General features: G+C 36.0%; 2 pseudogenes; both read right to left on the bottom strand.

The window, feature by feature from the left end:
- Nucleotides 1-1,384: 1,384 nt before the first annotated feature.
- Nucleotides 1,385-1,561, bottom strand: LOC149896057 (U2 spliceosomal RNA; annotated as a pseudogene).
- An 11,783-nt stretch (nt 1,562-13,344) lies between these two features.
- LOC149896056 (uncharacterized) lies at nt 13,345-15,200 on the bottom strand (annotated as a pseudogene).
- Between the last annotated feature and the right edge of the window lie 3,415 nt (nt 15,201-18,615).

Below are 18,615 nucleotides of genomic sequence, written 5' to 3'. Positions count from 1 at the left end.
TGAAATTAGTGATTCATTACGCTTGTCTCTGCTTTTGTAATCGAGTGACGAAAAATTCCACAAACATTCTTGTATTTTGTAACACTGAATAAATTTTATTGTGGTTTCCAAGCTCCATTTGTTAGCGGCCATTTTAATTGAGATTTTGATCAATAATTGTTTGAAAAAATACAATAACGAAATGAACGAGTGGCGAGTGGCCGAGTGACAAGCGACGAGTGCTTGTTTATACGTGCCGGGCGGGATAGCGAGTCGCTGCGGGGGCAGATGAATGAAGCGGGGTGGTGGCCTAGTAAACAAATCGGGATTTTAGTGACTCTCTCGCCACTCTTCTTGGCTGAATAGTCGGCCGAGCACTCGTTAAAGTGTTTATACCAACCTCACTCGGCCGAGGACACTGACTCGCTACTGTACTCGTTAGGTGTAATCGTCCCATTATCCTCCTGCCTGGTGGTCCGGTGGTGGTCCGATACAGTATAACTATTAAATTAATAGACCTTTGTTTAATCAATTACGCATTGTCCACTAAATTGGCTTATTGTTCATGTTTATGCGTTTCTTCTTCTTCTCCTCAAATTCGAAGTACAGGTTTTTGAACAAAACCTGGATCTGAGAATTTTAACATATATTAAACATATTAATATCACAATAGTTATAAAAGTTATTCAACTATATTGAATAATATCGTGAGTTTCAAAATTAAATGCAGGAATCGTCTTCAATTCGTTTAACTTATATGAAATCTTTTTTCTGTCATACATGCTAAGTTCTATTTCAGTTACAGTCTCCATTGGCTGTAAATCCACTTTTCCCATAATTATTTTATCCGTTGATGCCCTCGTGTGAAATAAAGTTTTTCCTGAAACATTCATCTCACAAATTTTCTCCATATAATATACTAGATTTCCGCTCGCGGCTTCGCCCGCGTTTTCAAAGAAAAACCCGCATAGTTCCCGTTCCCGTGGGATTTCCGGGATAAAACCTATCCTATGTGTTAATCCAAGTTACCCTCTATACAGGGTGTTTTGCACATGGACCGACATGATTTTTTGGGGGGTGGGGGGGGTCATGTGCTATTCTCCCCCGTGAGACCCAATACCCTAAGTCTCACGGTAGTCTAGATATGTTTTTTTTTTTATTTTTTTTAAATCTACGCGAAATCTTGCCTTTAAATCGTCCTAACTTTTTTGTTTGTGGTTATAATGCAACAAAACAAAGTATGCTTGTATTCTAAAATGTTTTCTTATTCTAAATAAATCATTTCATGTTACAATTGATATCTACAAAAAAACTTCTGAGCTTTCAAAGTGGTAAATCGGTGTAAATGTTATGAAAAGTGACAACTTATCAATTCATTTAAAAAAAAACTAAAGTTCATTTTGAATTTAGCTTTTTTTTAAAAAGTTCTTTACTTATTACCCTTTCTAACGATATGCTACATGACAGAAATAATACATCAGGGGTCGACCTAAGAGATATTTTGTTGCTAGGGTCAAGATAATATTAAGCTGAAAAGAACAGATACTACACTTTGATCTTAGCCAAAAGGCCGAGAAGCGATCAAATTTTAGCCATGAAGGCATAGCAAATCTGCTATGCCTTCATGGCTAAAATTTGCTATTTAATAAAAACAACTTAACATAAAAAAACGTATTTTCATTATCTTGACCCTAGCAATAAAATATCTCTTAGGTCGACCCCTGATGTATTATTTCTGTCATGTAGCATATCGTTAGAAAGGGTAATAAGTAAAGAACTTTTTAAAAAAAAGCTAAATTCAAAATGAACTTTAGTTTTTTTTTTAAATGAATTGATAAGTTGTCACTTTTCATAACATTTACACCGATTTACCACTTTGAAAGCTCAGAAGTTTTTTGTGGATATCAATTGTAACATGTAATGATTTATTTATAATAAGAAAACATTGTAGAATACAAGCATACTTTGTTTTGTTGTATTATAACCACAAACAAAAAAGTTAGGACGATTTAAAGGCAAGATTTCGCGTAGATTTCAAAAAAATAAAAAAAAACATATCTAGACTACCGTGAGACTTAGGGTATTGGGTCTCACGGGGGAGAATAGCACATGACCCCCCCCACCCCCCAAAAAATCATGTCGGTCCATGTGCAAAACACCCTGTATGTGTGCTAAATTTCATTGTAATCGGTTCAGTAGTTTTTACGTGAAAGAGTAACAAACATCCATACATCCATGCATCCATGCATCCATACATCCATACAAACTTTCGCCTTTATAATAGTAGTATAATATATTAGTATGCTTTGTCCATAAAGTTTCTCTATGATTATTACGCTTAATTCCAACTTCAGTTGTCTTATTAAAATACATATAAATGGCTTTTGGGGATATCTCAAAAATTTCTTCCTTAGGACACTTTATTGCTACCATTTAACATTTTTCGCTATTCATCGTATTTTATATTTCAGATTCACAAGTATCTTTCGTCAAAATATTTCCTTTTTTTTTTTTAATCTTTATTTTATTAACGAGGGTTTGATCAAACATGATCATGCCACCCTCATTGGCATTACAAAAAACAACTATCTACGCTTAATACCAAGATTAACAATTTTGTAAATAAATCTAGCTTCCTTTGAAGAAGGAAGCGCCAAAATAACATTAACATTGCCCAACAATCTAAGGTTCAACTCAGCAGCAGATCTCTCAGCCTCGTTCCGGACACACTTCACCATAATATGGTAAACATCCTCCACTATGTTACACACACTGCAATTGGGGGATGACGATTTACCCATCAGATATGTGAACATATTTAGTGGGATATGTCCAGAACGAAGTCTGAGAGCAATTACAATTTCAGATCTACTTAAATTGGAACTGGTAAACCAAGGATATTGCCAAATGTGCGGCTGAATGGTTTTATACCAAATCGCTTTCGATAAAGATCTCTCGTCGAAATGCTCCTTCCACATCTGACCACAAAAATCTCGCAAACAATAGAAATAATCGGTGTGTAATGGCAGGCACGTGAATGGTACTCCTTCCGTAACTGCGGTCCTGGCAAGGGAATCAACTTTTTCATTGCCAGGAATACCCACGTGAGAAGGGATCCATTGTATCTTAATTGATTGATTACTATTGCAGGAACTATTCCACAGCATTTTCAAAATGCTGTAGGCAATCGGTGTGCAATATTTCCTTTGCAAATTAATTCATTTATTTCAATACAGTCTTCAGCTTCATACATTTCTTTTCATTGTAAGCCAAAGTAACCCTTCGTATAAAAGGATAGGAACAGGATAGGTTATGTTGGATGGTAGGTACAATTTTTCTTGTCCTAAATACACTATTCTTAACTAATGGTATTTCTATTACAGAATACACTATTCCATCAATAATTTGACAATCTACAGTAATACACTTTTCTAAATCATTTACATTTTTTGATATTACAATTTCTTTTGGAATACTATTAATCGTATATTCTAATAACTGAGATTGCAAAATACTATAATGCTACATTTTATGTTCAGCAAACGTAATAGCTGTTGTTAATCGTTCACTTACATCTTGCAAAGTTTGAGCACACCCCGGACACTCCATACAAAATTATCGTTTTGACAGTCACACTGCACAGTGCACAGGCTGCAAATGTGTGTGTTAACGCTTTATGGTTGGCACATTTGTGACTAGCGTAAAAGAAAATTCGCGTTTTTTCTGATGAAATACATCCGTAAACAGCACAATATCTAAGCATTTTCTACGAAAAACGATAATCACAAATCCATAATAATAAAATTACTTTTAGTCAATTTGATTAATGTTGTCAATCTTCGTTGCGTATCGTCCTTGCAGAAAAATACGGACCATTTATAGCCTGATCGTGCGGGCTGAGGTAAGTGTTTAATTTTGGCGGGAGGTGGAGAGTGTCCGTTCTGTAGCGTTTAGCTACTATTATGTATTCTGTGGTTTGAGCTTGCAATAACAAAGATATAACAACCTTTTGTTGCGCTTTACAAGTTAACATAGATAACAATTGATTATTAACATCTTCCTGAATTAACGTAATATTTGCAATCTGCATATTATATTCCTCTAAAGTTTCATCAGTTATCGATATTGATACGTCCGTTCAAAAGGTCTTTATAATTAAAGAAATCAGTAAGCTTCATTTCTATGACATTATAAGGCTTTCCATCCTGTTTAGCCCATCTTACCAAGCTAAACCATTCCAGAGGTGTATGTATAAGTTTATTTTTAGATGAACGTTCTATTACAGCATTAACACTGTCTCCCTCAGCTTGGGTATTTCGAGGAAGGTATGTTTTGTAGTAATGTTTAGTTTCTGAGCAATATATACATAAAATGCAAAAACTATGTGATTGCGGTTCTGGCCAGCACATTTTATCATCCGAGTATCCGACCAGAACCTAAATTGCCTGGCACCCTGGTCATGCATTTTATGTATAAAATCTGAAAGACAGCTTGATACCTCGTTAGAACCACGTTTAGCTTCTCCCTCGTGCCACATATAACAATGGCCTTCTTTGTTTGCCAAATCAAACAACGTAAAATGGAAAACCGACAACTTTCGTTTGTAATATAAAATACTATATATGAACTTGTATCCGAAACTGAAGTATATTCTGAAACAATTAGTTCTTCTACATGATATAAATTACCATTACTTATTTTATATTTATTATGAGGTTCAACACTCAATATTTTATATGGGACCTGATTGAGACCTGTCTTTGAAGAAAACTACTCCCGTGTGCAATGTAATAGAATTTTTAGAAGCACCAAAATGTGTAGATTGAACTTCTTCTGCATACTTGCACTCATAGTTCTCTGAAAAATCACAGAGAATTACTATTCTTCGCAAGTTTTTAAAGGAATTTCCGAAATATACTGTGACGTATGTCATTCATCAAGCTCGTATACGCCGAGAGTAACTGAAATGAGTTCAATATCTATGCCGAAATGAACAGTTATGCCTTAGTTATGCCTATAAAACTCTTCATGTACGTCACCACCATTGTACAGCCGGGCACATTACGTCGCCACACTGGGGCAAGATTATTTAAATGTGTCGTTTATTCATAATGCTATTTTCGAGCGGATATTTTGATATGACAAGATAGATTTAGTAAAAAAATGAATATGTATGTAATCAAGTTTATTTACATAGCATGTACCATATGACATTTAAATACCTATATTTAAAATCTTACATTTAATCACTGTCATCGCTATAATCGTCGATTTTCATCATCGATTTGGTTATCATTATCAATAGAATCGCCACTTGGCTCCATTGTTGGAGCAGTTAAAAGATTTATAACTTCTTGAGGAAGAGATGTTAACTTTTTTTTTGGTAGTTTCCGTTCACTTGTTATTACTGGATCTGATGATAACAGCAAGAGGTTAAAAATGTCTGCGTTAGATTTTTCGCGACTGCACTGTCGAGAATGGGGCTCTCTGTATTTTTTAAAATCTTTATTACGGGCTTCTTGGGCCTCTTCAGTTAATTGCCCTATCAACAAAAGTGCATGTTTTATTATTTCAGGCCCGTGAATAAAAAAGTTGTGCACAGTGGGCGGCATATCATACCACGGGTACTTGTGCACAAAATATTTGGCAGTTTCAGTTGCAAACGTGCGGAATTTCTCCACATCAATCTCATAGCCAGATGACATGGCAATTAATATATTAAATAAATAAAAAAGAGTTTATTTTTTCACATCAGTTACATAAATAAGTTTACACATTTTCAGTACATATAAATAAGTGTGAGACTGTTGCCTAAACTAGGTAATAAAAATTACCTGTATTTTAGGTCACCAGGCCCCAACTCCTCACTTCGTTGGAACACATTTTCAAAATATAATTTGTTGAGAGAAAACAAAATAACACTAGAAATAAGAAAAAAAAATTACAAATAATATACCACTATTATACCACAGTTGTAACCACCAGACCAGAAAGCAAATTTTTTGTTTATTTTAAGAATAAATTCAATACAATTATGATTATGTTTTTTAACTAAAATTACTTTCCCATCACACTCACACTTAGCCCTACGACCAACGACGAGTCTTGGGATCGAATGACTGGATACATAAAGCCAGTCATTCACTAAGTCTAATACAAATAATAAGATATACCTACCTACTTAATTTATTTATTTAACCTCTGTATCCTCATAATTCAAAGTAAGAAGCCATTCCTCCAAAACTATTTTAAGTTTATTTTTTGTAAGTGGATAAATGGATATTATTTGGGAAATTTTGTTGTATTAGTACAGTCCCCAATTGAAATAAAATTCATTTCCGTGGGACTCACCTCCGTCATACGGACTACTGATATCCACTTAATCGGCATGTTTTTCTGAACACAAAAAGTGCGGTTGTCACTTCCTAGGGGTATGGAGGGGGGAGCTATGACGAAGGTGGCCTAGTTCCAAATATTTCTGTTCGATTGTTACATTATGCAGCATGGCTATGTTGTGAAGAGCGTTTTTGATTCGATTCTAGCTAATTCCCTTCTATTTTAGGTTTGTCTAGATGTTCAATAATGTCTTCATTGTCCAGAAATATCATTATTTATGGCCCTATAATATATATTTTTTCTTTTTCTTAGATTTAAATCCTTTTACTACAAGTTTATTAAATGACAGTTCTTCAATTCTGCAGACGAATCGAAATTCTTTGTTTGTATGACTGGGGACGAGCAGAAAATCTCCGGGTCGTCTTTTGTTATATTTTACATCTGACGCTGTTTCTATCTCGTTATTAAATAATTTACAGCTTGGCGACGTAGAAGGGTATACAAATACAATATAAATAAACCAGGACTGTTTTTCATTTTCCTTATTATCAAATGATTTGTTTTCTTCAAGTGTCAGATTTCTTAAGCCCATACCACGCGTATGTCTGGGATTCACGGTTTCAGGAAGTAGGCATTTATGGTGAAACTGTACTACATACAATTACTTCGATGTGGACTGGCTCTTTTTCTCCGGCCCAAATACCAAGTAGATATTGCTGTCGGATTTGGTAGAACGAATCACTATTTTTCAAAGTGTTGCAGAACGCGTTGTTTTTATTAAATTTCAATATTTGAATTTTATTTTCTTCAGTTGCTTTTTTCATGCCAATTGTTGATGCTGAAAAAGGAAATTTAACGTCTACTAGAATGTAAATTCCAATGAGCCCATTTGGCGTAGCACCAATGAATGGGAAATCTTCATCTATAAACAGTCCACAGGGCTTAATAGACACGTTTTCTTGTTTTTGTATCTTGTGCAATGTTTGCTGCTCATTTTCAATACCATAAGCAATTGATGCAACATGCCCAATTATTTTTTTTATATAATATATTTTTTACCAGCGGTGCGGTGTCTTTTGATACCTGTCTTTTGCAAATAGGGCCAAAATTAGAGGCACTAATAAGATTTTTTCCGAACTTCTAGCTATTTGCTTTGTAATATTGTATTACGCTCTATCGCGTCCTTGTCAGCAGTTTTTTTTTATTCTAAGGATAGGATTTGGACGCCCACTTGCATGCTCGGCCGCGTATATGAGCATTTCTCTATAGGTGCACTTGCAACCTAATTATATGTTTGCAAAATATTTTTTTCAATAAATCATTATTCACAGGACAACCCAACCATGTCATATTTATGTTATTTAATTTTTTCCCAAATTTTTTGTTAAATAGCTTAGTTCACCGTCTTTATCTAGATTAATTATTTCTGGAGGAACACATTTGAAATAAAACTGCGTAAGTTTTCAAATTTTATCATTTGACCAAAAGGTTGGATCTTTCATATTACAACAATCCCTTTGGTGTCGAGGGAACGAAGTAACAATAGTTCTTCTTTGCAATTTTTATTTTGGATTGGACTTGGTAAAAGTAATTGTGGTTTCTTTTCAATTTTTTGCCATCTTCATCTTCTGTACAGAAGACAACTTTTTTACTTCTTATTGCTTCTAGTGGCGTCAGTGCAGAAGCCGACGATGGACATTTTTTTATTCAACAATTCCATCATCTCCTATCAAACCATCTGGACTTGCACGAAGGAAACAATAGTCTTCATCAACAAATGATCCGCAAGGAGCTATAGTCATGTTTAGCTGGTTTGCAAATTCTTTAATGGCAGTTATTTCATTTGACTTTCCATATCTTGTCGAATCATTCCCTGTAAATGTCGAATAAAGCATTGTTTTTATTATTGATGCGCAAGGAGTTGTAGGCTTCATTTTACAAATTTGTCCAATCATTGTAGCAATGATTCTTTTTTACGGTCCAAGATTCATAGATCGGAGTTCAATTGATCAATAGTTTCTCTTTCCAGGGCCAATATCTCAGCATGTGACTTTTTTTCCTTTTGTTTGGCAATGAATTCGTCCATCGGCATATCAGGCTCACTTGTGACGTTGCTGTAATGCTGGTCCGCCGGCTTTAACCGCTTTGTTCGCTCTATGCCTAATAATGCATCTTCAGTTCTGCGTTTTCTTTTATTTTTAATTAATGTTTGTTTTTTTTGCAATATATTGTTCAGTACGTATTTTCTATGTTGTCGTCACAAGTAAGATTTTTTTGTATCTCTTGCACCAGCTTGTAGTCTTTGGTGTTGTATTCAGAAACTGCTGCATAACAACTTTTTTCATAAGTTCCTGAATCAGGATTATTTTCACACAGTTCTAAAACTTTTTTGTTTTTTATTATAACGGCTTTTTATTGGCGTTCAGCCGAACGCAGCCGCATAAATTTTTCTCTTGAATGAGGTTTTTTATGCTTGTATTGGCAATTAAAAATTTTAGTAATTAAAATTAACATTGATAAGATTTTTGTTTAAAAAATAAAGTAATCTAATGTTTTGCGGAGAAAGGCGATTTAAGTCTGTTTGAATAAGACCTGCGCTGGAAAATAGTCTCTCAGATGCAACAGAACTCATTTGGAAACTAAAGTACTTTTGCGCAATTTTTTTCAAGTTTGGGTATAAAGCGTCATTGCGCCAGAAAACGAATGGATCTGCATATTTGTTTTGCAAAAGTCGTCGTTAAATGGGGCCGGGTTAAGTGACATTTTTGTTCCCACGAGTATGGGGATATAAAAAGTCTATCCGGGCGGTGCCCCCTGCACCCGGATAACCCTTTTACACCATGGAGGTCGAGCGGTATCCATTGGTGGCCACAGCTAGAGCTCACGCACTCCCGAGCCAAACTGTCCAAAAGGGGACAGGAAATCCACGGACTGAAACGCAGATTTGAGGGTTTTTGATGAGGTGTCCTTCCTCTCGGGCCGATGACAGAAAACCTGCCGCCCAGTCCGCCGCGCCGCGATTGAAACAACCGCCATCCATCGCTGCAGCGCAGCTCCCTCGTCCAGTAGCACTAAAACGTCCACAACCACTGGTTGCTATACCTCGCCGCAATAGCAGCACTGTTCGAATGCGAACCCAGCAGTTTCCCTGCAAAGCAGAGATTGCAACGAAGGCGTGGTTGCCCTCGAGTTCCTCCACGCTGATTTTGGTCCGCGCCGGCAAGACCACCAGTACCCTCCATATCTGGGGGGCCTCCCTCTATCCGTCACCTGGGGTCGCGCCCGATGGGAGACCAGAAACTCCTCACGGGCGCCACTTGCCGCCTGGGTTGTATCGTTCTAGCGCGGGTTATAGCCGCGTCGCAAACTGGCATCAGAGAGCCACGCCGCCTCCTCTTTAACAGCCACAGTTCCCTCCGTCACGGGAAGCTAGGACTGCACGATAGCGACTTCAACTAGGAGCTCTTTGTCTAGACGCTTCAACGCCCAGCGGGGTCGTCGTCCATCATTTTAAGTAGCTCGGCTGGGGATCTCTCGGTGTGTGGAGATGCTGAAACGGATATACCGGTGATCTGACAACGTGGAGGACGTTCGGTTCGGAGGAGTACACGGCGGGTAAGTAGTAGGGGAAGGGTTAATAAAGTGACCCAGGCAAATAAAGTGGCCACCTTCATTTTAAAAACGAACTAATAAGCGCCATCCATAATTAAATCCATAATCAGCTTATCCAAAGCAACGTTTAACGTGTCCCTTTTAATTTTTTGCGAATTCACCTGTAGACTTATCTGAAAATTTTGGAGTAAAAAATTAAGTACTAGTGTGGCAATAGTAATCTACTGCCACACTAGTACTTTTTTTTAATTTTTTAGCTTTCTCTTCGTATTCCTTTAGCTTCCGATCTGATGGGTGATATGTTGTTCACAAAGTCTTTTAAGGACGCAATTAACTTGTTGCCTTCACAAATGTCTAATCCAGGGCATTGTATTTTTTATTAACTAAATGAAATCTCTCCAAAACTTCTTCCCAAAAAATAATCAAAATTGCAGTCTCGAATTTCGCCATTTTATTGAATAAATTTCGTGCCTCTTTGCGGAAATCATGCAAGGCGGTTGCGATTTTTTGTTTTATTATTATTTAATATCAAAAGGTTTGCTCACATATATAGGTAGAACCAAATAAGCACATTTCACACGCTGTGACATTACAGTGACAGTTATGCGCAACTCTTTGTACATATTTTTATCAATGCAGCGGTAAAAGTTCAGCAAGTCTCCTTCGATGAATTTGTTGCGTAAATCTTGGTCGTTTTGAATGACGATAATTTCTAACTGCATTGACTCTGGCGCATTTTCAACTGAAATCGTGAAAGGATTGCTGAATATGTCCAACAGAGGTTTCACTTTTTTAAACTCTGAAATCTGTCTTGAAAAGATTGATTTTTAGGTGGATTTACCAATGCAAATATTTCGTATAACACATCATATACTCTTCTTTTATCTACGGGTTTAATAATAGCATATTTCGAAAACTTATCTATAATCGTAAGATACCACTGTCTTTCTAAAGACAAAATCAATATGCCATACTGACATCGGTTCATGTGGAGTTTCTGTCTCAGAATATTATGTATTATTTGGATGTCTATTATACTTTTCGTTCCTACATAATTCACAATTTAATAAATATTTCTTAATATTTTTCCTCATATTTTCCCAATAATACTTTTCACGCAATTGCACCTGCAACCTGCATGTCTATTATTTAAGTGACATTCTTAAATTAAATTGTTCCTCTTTATCATCTACATATTTCTATTAATGGTTTAATATATCTAGTTAGCTTAAACTTACTATGATCAAAATACCTCCTATAAACTTCTGTTATTTTATAATATAATTCATCATTTGGTATTATAAAAGCATATTTTTCTTACTCAAATATTCTAACATGTACCTTTTATTTTATTTATTTATTTATTTCAGGCAACAAAATAATGTAGTTGCAGTTCAAGATCTTAATATAACTTAAAACTACGGCCCATATGAATTTAAAACTACTTAAATACTAAATTAATATCACACGCTATGTTTTCGACGCGACTCCGGGGGGCCGGTTATCCGTCCGCGAAAGCGGCGAAACACAACTCCCTGCGGCCAAGTGCGGCGTCGTCGGCACCTCTGCGCGCATCCGCAAGTTTGGATCTTTCGTTGCGGTGCCACACTTGTTCTGACGAGTCAGCTTCCTTTTCTTATGGACTTTTGTGAAGCCATCCTCGTGGACGCCCTTCGTTTTTGAAGGGTAACTTTTCCGCACGGGTGCGTTTCCTCCTTTTGATGGTTTTGGGGTCGCAGTCATTTTTGCGGCTGCGGCGGCGTAGTCACGTTGAGGAGCAGCTGGCAACGTGACATGCGATGTCTTCTCCAATAATTAATAACCTCTTCTTGATTACTAGGTGGAATATAAAAATACCACATAACTTTTTCAAATTTCGCGTTTTCGTATGGAGCACTTTCAAACAACACGTCTGAGACGTGGTTAACTATCAATGATTGGAATTCCTGTATCGCTACCTTGTTGACAAGAGTGTATTGTATTGCTCAACGATCTTTAGTGTACAGGGGCTGGGGTCTTCAAATTAAATACCGGATAGGCGAGTGGCAGGCGACTGACTCTCGCAGGAGTGTCGCCATTCGCCGCGCCACAAACATCGCTGAATTTACAATATTCGATTACTGCGAATAATAACACACTACATACACCCCCTTCTTAAAAAAAAATGATTCACATAAATGACAAATACCAAAAAAAAAAAATTAACAAGCATTAACATTTGGGTCTATGCTGTGACAAAACACTTAAATCTGTACCTTGACTACAATTTAATTCCTTCCTTAACATTTTCCTTGCACGTATAATACAAACTTTGTATATTAATATAGCGCAAAACACTAAAAGGATGACTGCCATAACCGTCACCGTGATGCTCAAAACTTCCAATTTTAAATCAGTATAAGATAAACGATAATTCCTCGACACAATGCGCGGCAAAAGAATCTACACTTGTGTGGTTTATTTGTATTCTACATAACGCATCAGCTACGTAATTCTCTTTACCTTTGCCGTGCTCAATTTTATAATCGTAATCTTGTAATTTAAGTTTCCCTATATTTAAGTTCTATCATAAATATAGGGTCTGAATTGGTTAAAAGCCATACCAACAGGTTATACTAACAATTCTTTTTCAGTAGTATTATATTTTCTCTCCGTTTCACTTAAAATTCACGACGCATACGCTATCGGATGATTTTCCTGACTTAATACTGCACCTAGAGCTATGTCCGATGCATCTGTAAAAACAATCGTTTTATTTAAATCAGGGAATGCTAAAATCGGAGCATTCATTAATGAATGTCTATACGACTCAAAAGCTTATTTATATTTATTATTATTAATATCAATAATCGCGTTCTTTTTAGTCGCACCCGTTGAAGGTTTAACTATTTTACTTACATTAGGAATAAACTTTCGATAATAATTATCTATTAATCCTAAAAAACTTCTAACTTTTTTTATCGTTTTTGGAATCGGAAATTTCTTAATTGCCTCTATCTTTAACTAATTCGGCTTTAGTCCGTCTTTATTAAGAACTCATACCTAAAAATTATATTTCTTTCTCCATGAGTATTCATGGATATATGTGTATACATTTATTTTTATTTAACTTTAAATTAACCCTACGTGACACTTCACAAACTTGCTGCAACCTATTTATATGGTCTTGCTTATTTTTTGAATTTATAAAATGCTTATTTCTGTTTTTAAGATATTATTCATCATTCTTTGAAATGTCGCGGGAGCGTTCTTTAAACCGAAAGACATCCTCAAATATTCATAATGCCCATTAGGCGAACTAAATGCGGTTTTCTCAATAGAATCTTTGACCATTACAATTTGGTGATATAAATAAATAAATAAAATAAATAAATAAATAATCATTTATTTTCCTCATAAAAACTTATAACTACAGGTAAATTAGCTTGGAGAAATTTTTGCGTTTGTAGAAGTGTATGGTCAGCAAATAAAAAAAAAAACAACATTTTATTTTTAATTTTTATTCAAGTATATAATATTAGTATTATTAATATTTTATTAGTTCCAAACATTACAAGCAGTGCCGATTTTTACTTCAGTGAAGACGTGTATGAATTAGGTGTTCTCCGGCCATAAATGTTTTATTCTAATAATTCATCAACCCCAGGCATATCACAATCATCCCCATCCTCGCTTTCATCAGATGAATTATTTAAATTAATTATAATTCGTTCTGATATTGTGTCTAATGCTGCGTCTCTACCCTGATATTTGCTTTCCTCCTCAATAGCATGTAGACAAACTTTTCTCCATTCCTCTACAGTTATGGCGTTCATTTTTTCTTCAGCTAATGACATAATAACCTTCATATTCATTGCGACATTCTTTTTTGAGAAATATTTTTTAACTATCCCCCATATGTTTTCTATAGGATTAAACTCCGGGTGGTATGGTGGTAAACGCAGCACAGTATGACCGTGCTGTCGTAATATTTCGTCTATCTTGTACTCTACAAATCTCGCCTTGTTTTGCAGAATCAGTTCATATAATTGAGGCTTAAGCAACGTGGATGAATGCTCATTGTTTCGAAATGTCAGCCAGTCAATCATTTGCTGTTTTCTAGAATTACTATTCGGTGCAGGATTTTGTATTGAGTTATGATATGGTGCGTTGTCAACAACAACACTATTTGGTAGTAAGTTGGGTATTAATTGAGTTTTAATCCACCTTGAATAGTTGTCATAGTTCATATTGTCGTGGTAATCTTCACTTTTTTGGTTGGCTTTAAACATAAGCAATGCATTTGGTATAAAGCCATCCATACCACCGGCATGAACAATGATTAAGCGGTTACCTTTCCGTTGCTTCAAACCTGAAGTGCTTCCATCTGACCAAGATTTCGAGAGGATATGTGATGTACTTATATAAGTTTCGTCGGTGTAAACAATTGGTCGGCGTTGTTCACGATATTCAGCAATTTTCTAATTTCGTGTTTTTCCATAAGAAGTTTCCGGTTATCTTCTGTTTGCTTCCAATAAAAACCTAATGACATGACGTGTTTTCGTAACGTGCTGACACAACCTTTATAATCGATATCTTCTTTCAATTTTGCGTGCAAAGTTTTCAAAGTGGGAACTTCTCTATTTGTGATGTGGAAGTCATGAATTGTTCTTCTGATAACTTGCTGATCAAAGTTATCGATTACTATTGTAGGTTTACGATTCGGTTTCTTTTTAGGAGATTTAAAAGTTACTTCCTGATCTGAAGGACAACATTTGCTTTCTGATACTACCTTTCTGACGGATGCTATTGAAATTCCTGTTGATTTAGCAACTAATTGAGTGGGGGTCATAATACTGCTCGGGTTGTTATTACACTCATTTTCGAAATATTTGTACAAGCAGTACAAAACTTCTTTAGTTTGAGAAGTCAAAGGCTTGCCACGACCATGTTTTAACACTGGAGCCATTTTGAATTAACAATATAAAGTTACAACACTTACACACAAATTAAACACTTCAACAAATATTATAACAACAATAACAAACAATAACAACAATAACAACAATAACAAACAATAACAACAATCAACAAATACAAAATTTAACAATTAAACTACGTAATAGTTATAATTTTCGAATGAAATGTGTGCTTTATGTTCTAACGGTACCAAGCGACTGACGCCGGACTGCACGAGGCACCTGCGGACTGCGTAAACGGGTTTATTTATTTATTTAAATAGGTACACATCACAGCTGACAATTTTGACTAATTATACACAAATTTAATCACGTCATGTTGCGGTAAAATGCCAGCCAAATTGTATGTACACAGCACAGTTGAGGTTAAAAACAAATATTAAAAATTACATTATTTAGCACAATTCATAGATCAATTTATTCTGGTTTTGTGCGTCTTTCCACTTTCCACTACCAAGTGACGATTTATTTATTTGTTTTGTTTCGTAATTATTATGGTCAAATATTAATTACGAAACAAATTATTATGGACACGATATTTTATTGTTTCACGGTATTCGCCTTGTCGTTTGCTCAAGGACGTAAAATTGAATGATATATTATTTTTTTTATAAAGTCAAAACCATTTTCTTTAAAACAAAAATCAGAGTATTGCTAGGGATAAGTATAAAATTATATAGTAATGTTAGGATATCGAAACATTTTTGTATAGGCTAGAACGATATAATGGAAACGCGCTCTAAGATCTGAGTAATATACACACCACTACATATGCAAAAATTTCTCGAGACTAATTTCACTGTAAATAAAATAAAATAAAAAAGCCTTTTATTTCCACACACCTTTGGATAGTTTTACAATATTTGTGTTAGTTACAATTTGCAAAAAAATTTAAAAATTTAAATTTGACAGATACAAATACAATTTGTGTTAGTAATGTGTTATTAATTGTTGTGTTGGATACCAACTTGGGTGAAGGCCTCCTCCATCTTCCTCCACTTATGCCGGTCTTTACCGCAGGAAGCCCAGTCCTTCCCAGCTATATCGACAAACTTATAACTACACTAACAAAATTTGCACGTAAATCCCGAAGTTAGCCTAAAGTAGAAAAATATTTATAACTTAGAAAAATAATTCTTCAATATTTGGTAAAGGAAATTTATCAGATTTTGTATTTCAATTAGCCTCCTATAATGTTGTCATTTTTAGTCCAGTTTTTACCATCTAACAATGCCCGATAATCGTGTATGTCACCTAGAGTCATTTCTTTGACTCTGTAGGGCTCTCCTGTTGTTTTTGACCGTCTAACAATGTTGAACCATTGTTCAGGTGTATGGTCATCCTTTTTGTGGCGCCCTCGATAACTGAATGCACACAATCACCCTCATTTTGGGTGTGTCCCACTTCCAAGAATCGATGGGTTATGCTGTGGACATCATTATTTTTAACAATGTATTGAAACATTGCAAAAACCATTCGGTTTTTGTTCTGCCCACAGTAGTTATCTGACCAAAGTCTAAATTGTTTAGTCCCCGCATCGATCAATGGTTGTAAAAATGACATAAGACCACTCATCCACAACACCTATCTCGTTAGCTCCTTTTTTGCCATTTGTCTCCGTCCACATGTAGAAAACCCCTTTCTTTTTGGCCATGTCATAAACAGTAAAATTATAAAGGTTTAACATTCTTTTATTATTATTAAAATATGCTTACGTCACCAGACGGACAATTTAAAATTTTTTGCATGTCAAAACAAAAGGGGAAGGTATATTAAAAGTTGTGTTGAGGCTGTCTAGTACAAGATCAATTGATTTAATAGATTTAGGAACAGAAGTGGGAATGAAAAAAAAACCACAATGTTACAATTATAATCAAAACTCGGTAATTACTTTACTAACATTAATATAATTTACAAAATAATGAAATAATTTCACACTAATTTTTTAAACTCACTTTCACTAATTTAATTGTAATTAAAAAAAAACTTATATAATGCAAAGGGAGATAATAAGGCAGTTGACTCCACAAACGGGCAGAGTTGTAGTATGTCAATTGACTCGCGACGAATGGTGCCGCGAGCAAGGGTCTTCACACACGCGGCCTCCGTTAGGAGGCTGCGTGGGGGATGCTGTTCAGGACGATTCGTCCTCTGCAGCAGGTGTATAGCGCCGCCCGCTAATACGGGCGGGTTAATGGGAGGACGAATCGCCCTGTTTGGGAACAAAATTATTTGTCGATTGGGGCACAGTATAGGAGACTGTGCCCGACTGTTTGAACCTTTTGGATGTTTCCGATGACTCAACCGACCTTGTTCTTTTTCGAGCCCGGCCAGAACTTTTTAGGCCGGGGACGGACGGGGACGGGAGCGACATAAAACCAATGGGTGTGGTGGGAGGCGCCAATTGCGCGTGGGGATAGGCGTAGGAGTGGCTGGGTACGTTGTGTACCGACTGTGAAGGAGTTATGCAGGGTGAGGCGACAGACGGCGCGATAGAGAGCGCCGTCGCAGGCGGGGCTTGCGGGGGTGGGGGCGTTATTTGGGATTGCGCTATTTGCGCGTGGGAGTGGATTTGGTAGGAGGGAATAGTGAGGGGCGCACAAAGTGCGTGGGCGGTAGGTGGCGCTGGAAGCGCGGTATGGGGCGCCGGCATTGTTTGCAATGCCGGTGGTGAGGACGGCGTGTTCGCCTTAGGAGAGGGGGGTGGTAGTAGATCGCGCGGAATTATCTGCAATCCGCCACCACTTGTCATCCTCTCTATTGGCGCTGTTTTAGTTTTTGTCTAACAATAGATTAATTTGGAAGCATATTATTTTCTTCTCCGGCAGGCTCATTATTACTCATAATATGTGTGGTCTCATCATCTTCTATGACAGATGAGCAAGTATTTTCAGCAAACGGTAAGTGATAAACGTCTTCAATCAGCACATTTTGTAATACTTCATATTGTTCATATTGTTCTGACTGATTGACTCCGGTGTATTCTTAAAGTTTCAGATAACTTTTATGCATCCTGTGGTACTAATTTCAGAATTTCTTTAAAATCCTTGATTTTTGCGCTGGACAATTCACGACCTTCAGGATGAAGAACTGGTAAATCGTCTGGAAGTCGATATTTAATTTTGTTTTACGACCCTTTGTCCCTTTGGAAATGTCGGTGACTTTAGGCTCAGCATCCGCTAAATTCTCACTCATATAAATTTTTGCAGGTTCTTCTTTCCGTATGATAATTTCACAAGTTGATAACCATGAAATCTTCTGCTTGTATCTGTTATGTTTAATAATGTTGTAATCTGTTTATAATTCTCAAAAATAAATCTGTCTTGTTATTGCATGAAATAGGTATTCGTTTTAACAACGATTCCATCCAATTTTAAAATTTCTTATTACATACTCGCTTTTAGCTATAAATAGATTCAGTAAGCTTTCGCAACCGTCATATTTCGGTATGATATTTAGTATTTCCTGTGGAATCAGTTTAAGGGACTCCATTTTTAATTTTATATTTTATAATTTCAAAAATTTTTATTATTCTTAACCTAATACTACGCGATGTAGCTATTATAGGTAACCTAATTATGCGAGCCTAATCTTGTGCACGTAATCACGGAAACCTCTGAGTAATCGGTGTACATACATAAAAAAAAACATACCGGCCGAATTGATAAACTCCTCCTTTTTTTTAAAGTCGGTTAAATAACCTCCTCCTTTTTTGAAGTCGGTTAACAAA

Source organism: Colias eurytheme, chromosome 29, assembly GCF_061535395.1.
Source record: "Colias eurytheme isolate Ceu_HAF_F1 chromosome 29, ilColEury1 Martin Lab GWU primary, whole genome shotgun sequence".
Taxonomy (NCBI): Eukaryota; Metazoa; Arthropoda; class Insecta; order Lepidoptera; family Pieridae; genus Colias; species Colias eurytheme.
This window is presented reverse-complemented; position numbering and strand designations above follow the sequence as displayed.